Source organism: Vulpes lagopus, chromosome 23 (genome assembly GCF_018345385.1).
Source record: "Vulpes lagopus strain Blue_001 chromosome 23, ASM1834538v1, whole genome shotgun sequence".
Classification (NCBI taxonomy): Eukaryota; Metazoa; Chordata; class Mammalia; order Carnivora; family Canidae; genus Vulpes; species Vulpes lagopus.
Genome location: NC_054846.1, coordinates 9,098,290 through 9,113,802, shown reverse-complemented (window position 1 = coordinate 9,113,802; position 15,513 = coordinate 9,098,290). Strand labels below are relative to the sequence as shown.

Sequence of the window (15,513 nt, the reverse complement as noted above, 5' to 3'; positions counted from 1 at the left end):
CCACTCTGGAAAACTGTGTGGAGGTTCCTCAAAGAGTTAAAAATAGACCTGCCCTACGACCCAGCAATTGCACTGTTGGGGATTTACCCCAAAGATTCAGATGCAATGAAACCCGGGACACCTGCACCCCGATGTTTCTAGCAGCAATGTCCACAATAGCCAAACTGTGGAAGGTGCCTCGGTGTCCATCGAAAGATGAATGGATAAAGAAGATGTGGTTTATGTATCCAATGGAATATTACTCAGCCGTTAGAAACGACAAATACCCACCATTTGCTTCAACGTGGATGGAACTGGAGGGTATTATGCTGAGTGAAATAAGTCAGTCGGAGAAGGACAAACAGTGTATGTTCTCATTCATTTGGGGAATATAAATAATAGTGAAAGGGAATATAAAGGAAGGGAGAAGAAATGTTGGGAAATATCAGGAAGGGAGACAGAACATAAAGACTCCTAACTCGAGGAAACGAACTAGGGGTAGTGGAAAGGGGGAGGAGGGCGGGTGTTGGAGGGGAATGGGTGACGGGCACTGAGGTGGACACTTGACGGGATGAGCACTGGGTGTTTTTCTGTATGTTGGTAAATTGAACACCAATAAAAATTAATTAAAAAAAAATCCCCACACACTAAAAAAAAAAAAAAAAGAAATATTTGCCAAAGAAAAAAAATCCACGAATACATGAAAAAATGAATGAATTAATATGGACTTTGGGACTTCTTCTTTGATGGTATATTTTTTTCAGTATAAAAAGATATAAAATGATATATCAAAAAATTATATAATATAATAAAATTTAGGAAGAAAGATGAAAGTTTATTTTTAGTTTTTTGAAAATTCATCGAAAATAAGCATGGAGTTTATAATGATACAAAAATGCAGAAAGTAGTTGAAATATCATTCATTTAAAAGAACAGAGAAAAGGTCCTAAGAAAAGGCAGTTGAGCATACAATCAGAGATCCACCATTTGATGATCCATTAAAAAGAGAGGGATATTAGGCACACATTATACCATCAGTCTCTAACAAGTCACATCTTAGTCTAGTTGATTCAAATAATCTGTTTTATTTAATCTGTAATAAAAATCTTAATATATTATAACATAAAATAACATAATATAAAAGTAGTAAATATTGAAAAATCAAAATCATTCTGAAAATAGTATAAAAGGCATAAATAATAGGAAAGTTTTTGTAACTACTTCAATTAATATATGGCATTGTTTGAAAAATACATTAGTTCAGGTTCATGGGTTGCTCTGTCCATTAAGCATCTGACCTCATCTCAGGTCATGACCTCAGAGTCCTGGGATCAAGCCCTGACTACAGCTCCGTTGATCAGTGAGGAGTCTGCTTGCCCCTCTCCTTCTCCTTCTGCCCTTCCCCTGCTCATGCACTCTCACTCTCTCTCTGTATCTCAAATAAATAAATAAAATCTTTAAAAAATATTAGTAAAAATATTTAGTGGATTAGATTATTATACATGAAGCATATTATTAAAATAGGAAAAAAAAACCTTAATTTTTATTTAACAACCTTTTCAACTTTGGATGGAATATAAGATATCTAGATATATTATCTCCCTTGGTTCTTCATGTTGACTAATAGCCTAAAATATAAGTGGATCCAGAATTCTCAAGAACTAGTTACATAAACAAGGAAGCCATTTAATAATCTCATATCACAAAATGTCTGGAGATAGGTCATTTAAAGTTTAGTTCATTTACTAAAAACTACAACTTTTTTTTTTTTTTTTTGCTCCACTCAAAGATTTGGGAGTGCCTTCACCAATGTCTCAGAATATCTGCTGCAATTCTAAACATGTCTTTACAAAAGTGCCCCCAAATAGGAATGAAAAGCATAGGACAAATTTTTTTTTTCTCTATACAGGACTCCCTTATATGTAACAACAAATTTTCACAGAAGCAGAATCTTTTTATATTCTCTTTGCCAGATGAGAAACAAAGGCCTCTATCTATTTCCATCATTATGGAATGGAAATGGATTGTTCTGATTGATAAACTAATCATGACTTACCTCTGGAATGGGCCATATCACCATCGAAACAAAATTAGGATTCTGAGAGCAAGGAAGACAGGGGAAATGACTAGTATGCAGACCGAGAGGTCTGCCATAATCATAAAAATCATTAAAGAAAACCATGGAAATTACTAAAACTGATATACAATTATAAGTACAGGTGGTCTGAGAAACAATTCTGAGTATGAGAATAACAAAAGAAATAAAATATCATGTTATTTCTCTTGTATTACTAAAGTAATTCTTAGCCTTTCTTCAAAGCACTTATGTCCTCATGATAAAATTTTACCACTATGAAATGTCACTTTAAACCTGGTAAAGCTCTTCTTTTGAAGTCTATTTTATCTGGTATTAATATAGCTACCTCAGGTGTCTTATGATTAAGGTGCATGGTATATAAATTTTCTATTCTTTCATTTCTATTCTATGAGTGCCTATATATGTGTGTGTGTATATATATATATATATACCTCCATACTGTTTCTCACAATGGCTACACTAGTTTACCAATTTATACCAATAATGTAAGGCTTCCCTTTTCTCCACATCCCTGCCAACAATTCTTATCTATTGACACCAAAATAAATCCATCATAACAGTTATAAGGTAACAAACAACTCCTTGTGGTTTTGACTTACATTTACCTGAAGTTGAGTAGTGTTGAGCACTTTTTCATGTACCTAGTGGCCATTAGTATGTCTTCCTTGGAAAAAATATCTATTCAGATCCTCTACCCATTTGCTAATGGAATTATATATTTTGCTATTGAGTTGTAGAAGTTCCTTATTTTGGTTGTTGACCCCATATCAGATACATGTTTTACAAATACAGTCTTCTATTCGGTAGGTTGCATTTTCATATTATTGGTTTCTTTCACTATGCAAAGCCTTTTACTTTAACATAGTCCCACTTTTGTTGCCTTTGCTGTCACAGCCAAAAAATTATCACTAAGACTTATACCAAGTAGCTTTTTTCCTGTTTCCTTCTAGGAATTTTATGGTTTGAGGTGTTACATTTAAGTCTTAATCCATTTTGAGTTGATTTCTGTGTCCAGTGTAAAGTAGTTGTCTAGTTTCATTCTTTAGCATTTAAGTGTCCAGTTTTCCCAATAATAAAGAGACCATCCATTCCTCATGGTATATTCTTAGCTCTTTTGTTGTAAATTAATTGACTATATACACATGGGTTTGTTTCTGGGCTCCCTATTTTGTTCCATTGATCTCTGTGTCTGTTTCTATGCCAATACCATACATTTTGATTACTATGGCTTTGTAATATAATTTGAAATCAGAAAGCATAATGCCTCCAGCTGTGTTCTTCTTATTCAGGATTAATTTAGTTTTTTGTGTCTTTTGTGATTCCATATGAATTTTAGGATTGTTCTATTTCTGTGAAAAATGTAATTAGTATTTTGATGAGGATTGCATTGAATCTGTAGGTTACATTCAGTAGCATAGATATTTTAATAATATGAATTATGTTAATAATTGGAAGAATTAATGTTATTTGTGTTCTCTTCAATTTATTTCATTAATGTTATATAGTTTTAAATGTACAGGTCTTTCACCTCCTTGGTTAAACTTATTCCTAGGTATTTTAATCCTTTTGATGCAATTCTCTTTATTTCTGATTTCAAATGATTTGGCTATAATGTAACTGAGTGTTCTTTGTTTTTCTTAAATCTTGTCTAGAGGATATTGAGCATATTTGCCATCAAATTTGGAACATTTTGACACTCATATCCTTAAATAATTTTTATTTCTCAATTTTTCTTCCGTTTTCTTCCCAGACTCCAATTACTTAATGGTAGACCACTTAATATTATGCCACACATTACTGTGGTTCTTTCTTTTTTTCTCTCTTGGTGTTATAGTTTCAGTAATTTCTACTGGTCAGTCAGTCTTCAAGTTACTTGATCTTTTCTCCTGCAGTACCCAAACTTCTTTTAAGCTTACCTAGTGATTTTTTTAAAATTCTTCTATTACGATTTTGTGGTTTTAGAATTTACATTTGTTTTTTTCTTACTGTGTCTATTGTTCTAATGACACCCCCCATTTCTTTGTCCATTATGTTAATCTTTTCCTTTAAAATAATGAAATTTTTACAGTAGCTGTTTTTACATTTTTGTCATCTATAGGTTTGTTTCTATAAACTGCATTTAAAAAATGTTTTTACATCTTTATTCTAGAAAGAGATAGAGAGAGAACATGAGCATAGGGAGGAACAGAGAGAAAGGGAAAGAGAATCCCAAGTGGACCCTGTGTTGAGCATGTAGCCTAACATCAGGCTCAAACCCAGGATCCTGAGATCATGACCTGAGCCCAAATCAAGAGTCAGCTGTTTAACCAACAGAGCCCCTCCAGGAGCCCCTCTATTCCTTGCATTTTTGTCCAAGTTACAGATCACATTTTCTTGCTTCTTTGTATTGTATTTTTTTTTATTGTATGGTGGACTTGTAGATATTATGCTGTTTATTTTAGTTGTAGTATAGTTAACACACTATATTTCATTAGTTTCAAGTGTACAACATGATTCCACAAGTCTATAAGTTATGCTGTGCTCACCACAAGCATAGCTACCATCTGTCACCGTGCACTGCTATTATAATGCCATCAACTGCATTTCCTATGCTCTACCTGGTGCTACTCTGTTTAGAGTCTGGTTTTTCTCCCTGTTAGAGAATATTAAGCTTTGTTTTAGCAGTGAGTGAATTTATGGATGATTTTTTACTGATGTTTATGTCAAATCTGAAAAAAACACATGTATTAATCAATCACACAGACAAATCAAAAGATAATTCTCTGAAGAGCTCAAGAAAAGGTACAGTGATTGATTTCCATTTTTACTAAAATTACTGTCCTTGACCATATGTAAATTGCTCTTTTAACTATAAAAATAAAGTATTTGCTTTGCATTTTTTAAAAAAGAAATCATATAAGAACTAAATTTGTAAATAAGTTAATTAACCATAGAATGAATTATGTTTTAACTAATAAGACATATATCCAATTAAGCTATTAATAAATTTTGTGTGTGTTAAAAATAAAATACATAGATGAGAAAAAATAGGTATAACTCTTAAATTTTGTAAGGACACGTCTAGAGTAGCCCTTACCCTGGGGCTAGGGGAGCCCTCCTGTCTTCTAGGAGCTTCTTTGAATATTTGAAATGTTACCCAAGATCTCTCCATTCTGACTGGTATTTTCTGCACTGTTTGACTTCTAAGATCTCTATTCAGCTCAGAGCCCTCTGGAATGGTTTGTTTGTTTTCTGCGGGCCTCATGGAGTCTTACCCTGGGTACATACAACTTAGTATTTGGCCAAAAACTCAAGGAAACACCTTTTCAGATTTCTGTGCTCATTTTCTTGCAGAGCTAACTCATCTTTGGTACCTTGCTCCACAGATTCAGACACCTCGGCAACCCTGATACCTGATTTCTGCTTCCTCTTCTCAGAAATTCCGTTACTCTCTGCTTGCGATCCAGTCCTCTGCATAAAGTTTGAAAAGTGCTCTGGGCGAAAAATTGAGATAACTGTGTAGCTCACCTTGAGTTACAGCTTCTCTAAAAGATCACAGCATGTTTGCTAATGCCTAAAAGCAGTTGCCTCACATATATTTTTTAAGATTTTATTTATTTATTCATGAAAGACACACAGAGAGAGGCAGAGACATAGGCAGAGGGAGAAACAGGCTCCTTACAGGGAGCCTCTTGCAAGACTCAATCCCAGGGCCCCGAGATCACAACCTGAGCTGAAGCAGATGCTCAACCACCAAGCCACCCAGGTGTCCCACTTCATATTTTTTATCAAGTTTCACAGCTGCTTACTGTGGACGGGTAAGCATAATACCTTTACTTCTAATACCCAAGCCAATACACTTTTCCAGTACACTTATAAATAATACAATTTCTTGGTCTCACATTAAGCAACTTGTCCCAGACCTGTCACCCTACCTTAGTGAAAAAAAAAAAAAAATACTGTTTTCCAATGTACTTTGTCCACTCACATCTAATTTGCTTTTATTTTAAAACAACAGACTAAAAATCAAAAAGAATTTACAGGGTCTATCTTGAAGATTCTTTAGGGGATTGTCTTTCTGGAGAAAAAAAAAAGTCACACGGAATAAACACAAAACATAGATTCCAGCCGTTGCCTTGTCCTATCACTCCTAAATACTATCACTTCTCCAGTGTTTGAGGCTCCCCAGTGATAAGTGTGCTAAATTAAAACCATAGAGCTTCTTCACTGAGGAGCTATGATTTGTGTTCATCGTTAATCCCCATGGCTTTTACATCCCCAAGGTGCCCTCTTTTTGCTTCATTTACATTCTGATACCTCTCCTGTTCCATGGAGACAAGGTTCAGCTCAGCATTCAGCAGTTAGTGTTCAGCAGGAAAACAGTGAGCACAATGCACTGCTAACTTATAATTATTCTAAACGAAAACAATTTACCACTGAGATAATAGAGAGAATGCTGACATTCAGGACCTTATATAATGGATTACTCCTTATTTTAACCTACAATTCTAGATAGCCTTTGGTTACATATTTATTTGCGACTGCGATGCAGTTGCCCAGCAGAATTGACAGAGAGAACAAAGGGGGGAAATTGGTAAGGAAAAAGTGGCCGTTATAAAATAGTTCTAAGACCAGTTATTCTGTTACTTTCATATTTCTTTTTTATCACCCAGTGGTGCAACACATATTTCTTTTGCTTTCATACCTATAATTCATCTTCTAGCGGGTGATTGGATGGGTGAAAGTGACTTGGATTTATTTCTTCCCTGCTTGCCATATCACTATATATTTATTTGGCTTGTTGTTAAAGTTTTCAGTTACACTTTCAAAAACTTAAAGAGAAATTCTGACTGGATGAGAATAGCTTGAAGAATATTAGAAAAATAGGATTTAAAGGAAATATTTGTAATTATTGCTCTCATGACGTGGATGGAGCTTGAGTGTATTATGCTAAGCAAAACAAGTTAGAGAATGATAAATACCATATGATTTCATTCATATGTAGAACTTATGAAACAAATGGATTAACACAGGGGAAGGGGAAAAAATAGAGGGAAGCAAGCTATAAGAAATTCTTCTCAATTTTTTTTGTAGGCTCCACATCCAACATGGGGCTTGAACTCACAACCCTGAGATCAAGACCCAAGCTGAGATCAAGAGTTGAACACTTAACTGACTGAACCACCCAGGCACCCCTAAGCAACCCTTAAGAATAGAGAATAAACTGAGGGTTCCTGGAGGGGAAGTGTTTGGGGGAGTGGGATGAGTTAAATGTGTGATGCGCACTTGTGATGAGCACTGCGTGTTATATGTAAGTGATGAATTACTAAATTCTACTCCTGAAACTAATATTACACTATATATTACCTAACTAAAACCTAAATAAAAACTTGAAATAAAAAATAATGATTGCTCTCAATTGTAGGGAGCTAGGAATGTAGTCATGAAGATCAGATATATATCAAATTATGTTACTGTTCTCTCATATTTCAAATGTCAATTAAGGAAATAATAACCAGGGACACCTGGGTGGCTCAGTGGTTGAGTGTCTGCCTTTGGCTCAGGTCATGATCCTGGGGAGTCCTGGGACAAAGTTCCGCATCAGGCTCCTCACAAGGAGCCTGCTTCTTCCTCTGCCTATGTCTCTGCCTCTCTCTCTGTCTCTCATGAATAAATAAATAAAAACTCTAAAAAAAGAAGTAATAACCATCGTAGTTAACATGCATATCTAACCGCGATTTCACTTAAAATGCTCTTTTTATTTGTTGATTATTCACTAAGAATGAGATCGTGTGAATTAATTATCTCTTGGATTTATCTGAGAAATTTTTCTAATATTTAGAAAAGGAAGGATTGATCAAATATTATAGCTTTCATATGGCAGATGAAAAAATTCATCCATTTTCTTCGGCACAGAACATATGAAATAATAATTGTATTCCTGAAACGTTACCCCTCTCCTAATATATTTTTTCTTTTGAAACATAAAAGGAAATAAAGAAGTCTTCTTAATTAAAATAAATCCAAAAGCAAAAATATTTATATTTAATGATTCCAACATATTCACAGTAAGCTTCAAGTAACATGCATCTTGAATCTTTTTATTACTTGGGTCCTAAAACATAGCTTATAATTTCTTCTAATGCGTAAGTAGATCATATAAGGTAAGATTGTCTAAATAGGCTAGTTTAGTAAATGCCATCCAAACACATCAACCTAACTGCTTCTCATTAAAAACATAATCTGCCTTCCTATCTTCATTAAGAAGAAGAAATGTTTCCAATGAAATATTTTGCCAAGTAGCTTAGTTCAAAATGTTATAACTATGCATGTGGAAAATTGGAAACTCAAGTACTGGTGATTCTTTTTTACATTAATTTTCAAACAGCCAATGTATAGACTATACTTAGTAAAATCAAGGTTTAATTGTTTCATTGGTCTAATTAAAATAATCTTTATTGAAAGATACACTGGCAGTGATTTGTGCATTAATTACGAATGCTGAGCATCACAAAACAGCATGATCTTTCATTCAAAAAGCACAGCTCTTTGCCCAGTTAAGTAATGTAGCAGTAGGAAAATGTCATGATTCAAGGACTTAGGCAATGTAGCAGGAGCTCTGGGATTTTTTAAAATCTCAATTTACCTACAGAATGACCTTGGACTAAGTTCAGTTATTAGAACATAGCTGGAAAATGGGAAACTTGCTTTAACTATGTGTTGTGCAGAAACTTGCTTTAACTATGTGTGTATAAGCAGGTGTTAAGGCTGGCCATTATGGTTCAAAATAAACTCTGAGACTATGCAAAATAAAACAATCATATTATTTTCATCAAAGACAGAAATATCATTATTTTGTAACCAAAAGAATGATGATAATTTTTCCAATGAGATAATTTTAGCTCTAGGTTACTATTTATTTCTCTACCTTGGCTTAATTCTTTATTTTGACTGATAGCATTTAAAAAGATTTATTTACCGATAATAGAATTACAATATGCTATGATTAGAGGAAAAGCATATATAACAGTGTGATGTTAAAGAGAAAGTCCAGTGCTTGGAGAAATAAGCTCTTCCTTTAAACTCGGCTCTGTTACTGATTTGATGATTGAGCATGGGCAGCAAATTGAAGATAACTCTTTTTTTTTATCTTTACAAACATAATATACAAAATTTCTGCTTCATCTCTGTCTCATGGCTGAGAGAATCCAATTAGAAAATATCTATAAGTAGTAATTCTTTCCTGAAACTTAAATTGCCATGATCATCACCATATATCATTACTTATGGATAGTAACTAAAGGTAACATGGGCCCAGTTATGCCTAAACCATGGATTTATTCTAACTGTGGAAATTGCTTTTATTATAGGCAACATATGGGGCACCGGGGTCGCTCAGTGGTTGAGCATGTGCCTTTGGCTCAGGGCATGATCCTGGAGTCCCCAGATCGAGTCCCACATCGGGCTCCTGCATGGAGCCTGCTTCTCCCTCTGCCTATATCTCTGCCTCTCTGCCTCTGTGTTTCTCATGAATAAATAGATAAAATCTTTTAAAAAATGTGCACATGTGATTATCTCATCCATGGTGGACAAATATGCTTTGAGAAGTGGGCAGGTGAGGATGGTAACAGAAAAGAGATAAAAAGATTATAAATATTTTTTCATCTGATTGTCTTGGCATAGAGAATAGCCTATTCTTGTTTGTTGGTGACTTTAAGAGTTGTGCATTTGTGTTAATTTTTCAGAAAAGGTGTCATTTAATCTTAATCCACTTGGTCTCATTAGAGACAATCAGAGTATTTTCCTGGTTTTTGGAACATTTTCTATAAGAGCTATCTCTTGTTATCAGAACCAATTTTCTATAGACGTAAGAATGATACCAGAAAAAGTCTGTTACTTTTTGAGTTAAATGGATTCTTCAGAAGAATGTATTATCCTGTGAATAAGACTTTTTTATTTGATTGGCAGAGTAAACTACTATGACAGAATAAACGTTATTTCAGTTTTACCCTACTTCATTGCTTTTCAAAAAATATATTCATAAACAGTGTAAGAGAACATACCTCAATAATCTAGCACCTGTTTCCATTCCCCGAGAACAATGCAGAGACCATAGGAAGTGCTCATCAAAACACACTCAGCCAGCCACTAATTGAAACTCAATCTTCTAATTTTTTCTGTATTTTTAGGTCATGCTGATTTATGGTTCTTTTTCATTGGTACAAATCTATCATTTGCCTCATAGTTGTTTCTTTTTTTTTTTTTTCAGAAATTCTCTCTTTCCTCATATTCATGCCAAATAGTCAGATTCTAGAAACCCCCTCTGTTTTGCAGCTGTTTATGTGTTTACATCCTCTGCCCATGGACACTTTCATACTTGAATTATAGATAATATATGCTAGTATATTACATATAGTAGCAGGTTTAAAATCCATGAAAACAGGAAACTGCCTTTTTTGCAGCCTCCATAACACAAAGCAGTGTGTCAGTGTTTGGCACATGGCAGATAGGACATTTTTTCAGATAGAATAACTCAATGTACAGATAAAACCAGCCACTTAGTATTTATTTCTGGATGCAAGAGTGTATCTGAAAGATTTTCAGCACTCATCAAAATGAATCTTGTGTGTGTGTGTGTGTGTACATGCTTTTAAGTATGAAATTTCAAAATACTGTTTTTGAAAAATAACAGCAACATGATTTTAAGTCAAGGACTGATTGTCAGAAATTTACTCTCATAAACATATGTTGTGTGTGAAATAAACATTAATTAAATTGCATGTCTGTGGGAAGATTTAAAGTCAATATATAGAATAGTTACATGGTACTATTAATAGCAATGTGTTTTTATAAAACGTAAATGATTTTCATAGCAATAAAAATGAGGCAGGTTTTTCTTTTCAATTGTAATATTCAGTTTTATATTATTTTTAGTAATTGCTATTCATTCTCATATGTGATAGAAAGATAAGGCACATTGATCAATATAGCTGCAGAATCCAAGTATCTGTATTCAAGAAAGAGAGAGGGAGAGAGGAGGTAGATGGAGAGAAGAAAACAGGAAGAAAAAAGGAAGGAAGGAGGGAAGAGGGAAGGAAAGAGAGAGGGAGAGGAAGAAACGAGAAAGAGGGAGGCGGGCAAGAAGGAGACAGAGAGAGACAAAAATTTTTTTCCAGGGGTAGTAGCAACATGCCCTAATTTTAACTCCCCATTATGAAAAAAAGAAACTCTTCCACAAATGAAGTAATCCTCAAACTTGACTCATCTGCATGTTAATGGAAAAATATTTCAATTTTACCGGTGTCTGTTACAGACTGGGTATGACCCAACTCCTTGCTATTTCAGAAATAGTCATTAGAATTTAATATTGCTGTCTGTTGCATTCACAGTCTGAATATTTTAATACATAGGAGGAAATGATTCTGTATGAGAAAATGCTTGAAAATGCTGTATTTAATTAATGCCCAAGGGAAGCCATGAAAAAGAAAAAAAATTGTACTTGTCACATACTAATTTTAAACACTGTTTACCAGATTTACTTATATGCACTGCTCTAGCCTCCCACTCAGCAGTTTGATAATAGCAGAGCAGTTCCGTGCAGCACGAATCCTTGGTTTCTAGAATTCAGTGGGAGGAATAGGATACAAAGAATAGATGAAGAAGCTGCACATCAATGCAGCTAAATTCTAAGGTTTAGGGCAGACCCTCAGTTATAAACACCTGCTCAGAGGCAAGCAGATACATGGGAGACTATAAGCTTAAACTGGATACCAGCTATTTATATCCTCACAAGGCAGTGAACTATTTGGCTTATGTAATACAGATGGTAGATGATAGATAGGTAGATAGATAGATAGATAGATAGATAGATAGATAGATAGATAGATAGATAGATAGATAGATGATAGATAGATGATAGATACATGATAGATAGATACATGATAGATACATGATAGATAGATACATGATATAGATAGATGATGATGATGATAGATATAGATAGATAATAGACAGATGATAGATGATAGATAGATAGAGATAAATAGATGATAGAGATGATAGATAGATAGATAGATAGATAGATAGATAGATAGATAGATGATAGATAGAACAGGCTCTATCAAACATTTTTAGTCAAATCAATCTAATAGAGTAGTTTATAAGTGTTTCTTTTCTAAATGAAGAGACATTTGTATGAAGAAAAAGAGAATGAAAAATAAATTCAAGAGGTTCTCTTTCAATTTCACTATGTGGCTAGAATTCAACAGAACTGAATTCTATCTCAGAGAATTCTAGGAATTCTTTGACTTCTGTTTCAAAGAAATAAAATTGTCTTATTTCTGACCTGGATTAAATAAATGTAAACCTTTACCACAAGAGGCAGAGACCCCTGGTGTTGGACCACACCAAGGCATGAATATAGTCATACAAAGAGAAAGAGAAAAGAACTAATGGGAATTATTTGGTTAGGTGCCATGCATTAATGTTATCTCACTTGACATTTGTGGTAATGAAATGAGGCAAATTTAACCTTATGTATTCACAAAAATTCTTAGAAAAGCAACTCGTTGACCAGAACACTAAATTAAGTCTAAGTATGTGTTGCTTCCATTGATCATGTGTTTTGTGAAATAAAATCAAGCTTGTTGGAGTTAACTATTTATTACTGTTTATCTTCCAAGTCTGCCGGCCAGTCCACAATTACACAATCAAATTGTGGTTATATATTTTCATGGCATCCTTCTCCCTCCAGGGCACTCTTTGATGCAATCCTGAGTACTGGCCTTTGGCTTGCACTCTGAAAATATCTCCAGCTCTTCCCAATCTTTTGCCATAGGGGATAAGATGTGGGGAGCGAAAAGAACATCAGATGTCCTAGATTGAACAGTCTCCCCCCAAACCCTTGACCCTGCCGGAAACCCAGAATGTGATCATTTGGAAATATGGTCATTGGAAATGTAATAAATTCGGACTGGATTAGCATGTTTCTAATCCAATATGACTGGTGTCTTTATAAGAAAAGAAGCACAGAAATAGACCCAGAAGGTGAAAACCATGTGAAGACAGAGATGGAGATTAGCGTGATGCTCCTACAAGTCAAGGAACACCCAGGATTGACATCCATCACCAGAAGCTAGAAAGAGACAAGGAAAGATCCTCCCATAGAAACTTCAGAGAGAACATGGCCCTGCTGACACCTCAATTTCAGACTTCTAGCTCCCAGGACAGTGAAACAATAAATTTCTATTGCTATAAGCCTTAGAGTTTGTGGTAATTTGTTATGCAGCCCTAGGCAACTAATACACCAGCTTTACCGACTGGGAGACTTATTCCATACATCCTTCTTTAATCTAGCCTGCTTTTTATTTATGCCTACCCAAGAACCATAATTTTCCTTCTATTACACAGTCATTCTCCTTTCTATTCTAGTCTAAATCCTTCCCTTCCTGTGAGAGAATTTCCAGCACCCTTGATCTTGTCTGCTCTTTGCCTCAAACCTTTTGAAAATATCGATGCATAGATCATGGTTTCATGAAATCTCAAATAGTTGCCCATAATCAGAAGAATTGGAAGAGAGGAACTGAAGACTGCTTTAAAGTTAGGGGCTCAGTGTCCCAGGAGAATGAGGAATGTGGTCTCAACCTTGTATGACCTCTCTCTTACTCTGGCCAATCAAAAGAAGGATTTGAATTTCATCTAGATGATCTCTCAGAAGCGATTGTTCTGATTCTTTGTTCTCCTCTCTGAACCGGGAGCATATAGCAGGGAGAGGGTCATCCTTAGTGTTATTTTAGTCCACTATCAGTGAAATAATTCGCCAGTACCAGACCTAATAACGTTGTTAAAACTGAACCATACAGCAGAGATTTGGCTGTCAATTATTTAGGCGTTGACAACCTGCCCTTTGTGTCTTTTCCATGGAAACAAATAAAAAGATAAATACGAGTCACCTGCTGTCCTCTGAAGCTTGTCATCGGGTAGGCTGGTGTCATGGGACTTTGCCAGTGTGTTTTGCGGCAGCACAATGACCCTGCTGAGGTGCCATCTGCACCCCGAGACCTGGAAACCTGACTACAATTACCTGCCAGTGCCAAAGTCAGGGACGGTACACGTCTTGCGTTTACAGTGACAATATTTTTTACCCCAAAACCAGGACACAGTGCCTGACAGGTACAGCTATACCTATGGGAACAATGAAACAGGATATTTAAATTCAAGACTGTCCTAGAAAATCTGAGATATATTTCAGCCTAAAGTTATCTGATCTGCTGGATGCAATTGGAATTGTGAGAGAAAAGTAAAAGATGGATTCATTCATCTTTAAAAAAAGTGATTAAAATAAACTTATATCAAGTATTTTAACTTTGATCTCAGAGTGTTGAAAAACTATTTTATTATATTACCACATAATCTATATTATGTATTTATATTTTATAGACATCTTTATGCTATAAAAATAAGATGAAAAAATGAAAAAAAACTTATTGTTGAAGAGCTGTATATATGCAATACCAGTAACTTATAACTTCCTTTTCTGTTAGGATTCAAGTCAGATTCATGATAATGGGAATAATGAGAGCTGCTCTTAGCCACTAAGCGCACTCTACGTGCTAGGCCTTGGTAGGTGAGATAACACATGTATTAAGCCTCCTGCATGCCTTGTCTCATCTAATTCTCTCAATAATCCATGGGGTAGGCATATTAACTCCACTTTGCGAATGAAAAAAATTAAGCCCAAAGTCACATGGCTAGAAAAACCACAGATCAGGAATCAAACATAATTCCACCTAAATACACGATCACAGTGGTAAATAGGAAATTAGACTTCACCAGAACATCACTTAAGAGAAACTGCCCTCCACCTTTTTCTACTTGAGAGACAATGTCAACAAGCCAACCACTTCCAATTTCAAATGTTAACCATAGTTGCACCCTTTTACCTTCCACATTAGAAAGAGCCATCAGTAATGCAAGTAAATGGGAATGAAGGGAATACCCAGGAAATAGATTTGGACCACAGGACGGTTTCATTTTCAATGATGAGGATTTTATTTAAATGTGGTCCAAATATAAGAAATAGGAATATTTTATACTCAGTATATTCAGTACAGAGATGTGTTATGTACTGGCACATGTATATATGATGGAGATTTTTATTTCATGAACAGGAAAACTGTGACTATTAAAAGGGCTAATCAATCTTGTTTTTATTTTTGTGAGAACCTATTTTACTTTATTTATTTACCATACTCCCCACAATACACGTAGTTATATTAGCAGCAATACGTGATTGCTTTTTGACAAAAGACAATTTTACTGATTAAAAACCAGGCTGCTGTACTTAAATATGTAGCAGTTTCCATGGAAACAATTTTACTTTGAGTCAGAGCATATCTTGTTTTAGGGAGAGTAGTCTGTTGTTATGGCAATGGGAACTGAACTTGAGCATTTTTCCC

The 15,513-nt window shown here is 34.9% G+C and overlaps 1 pseudogene; it reads right to left on the bottom strand.

The window, feature by feature from the left end:
• Positions 1-15,513, bottom strand: part of LOC121481400 — an 88,031-nt pseudogene that overhangs the window by 35,585 nt on the left and 36,933 nt on the right.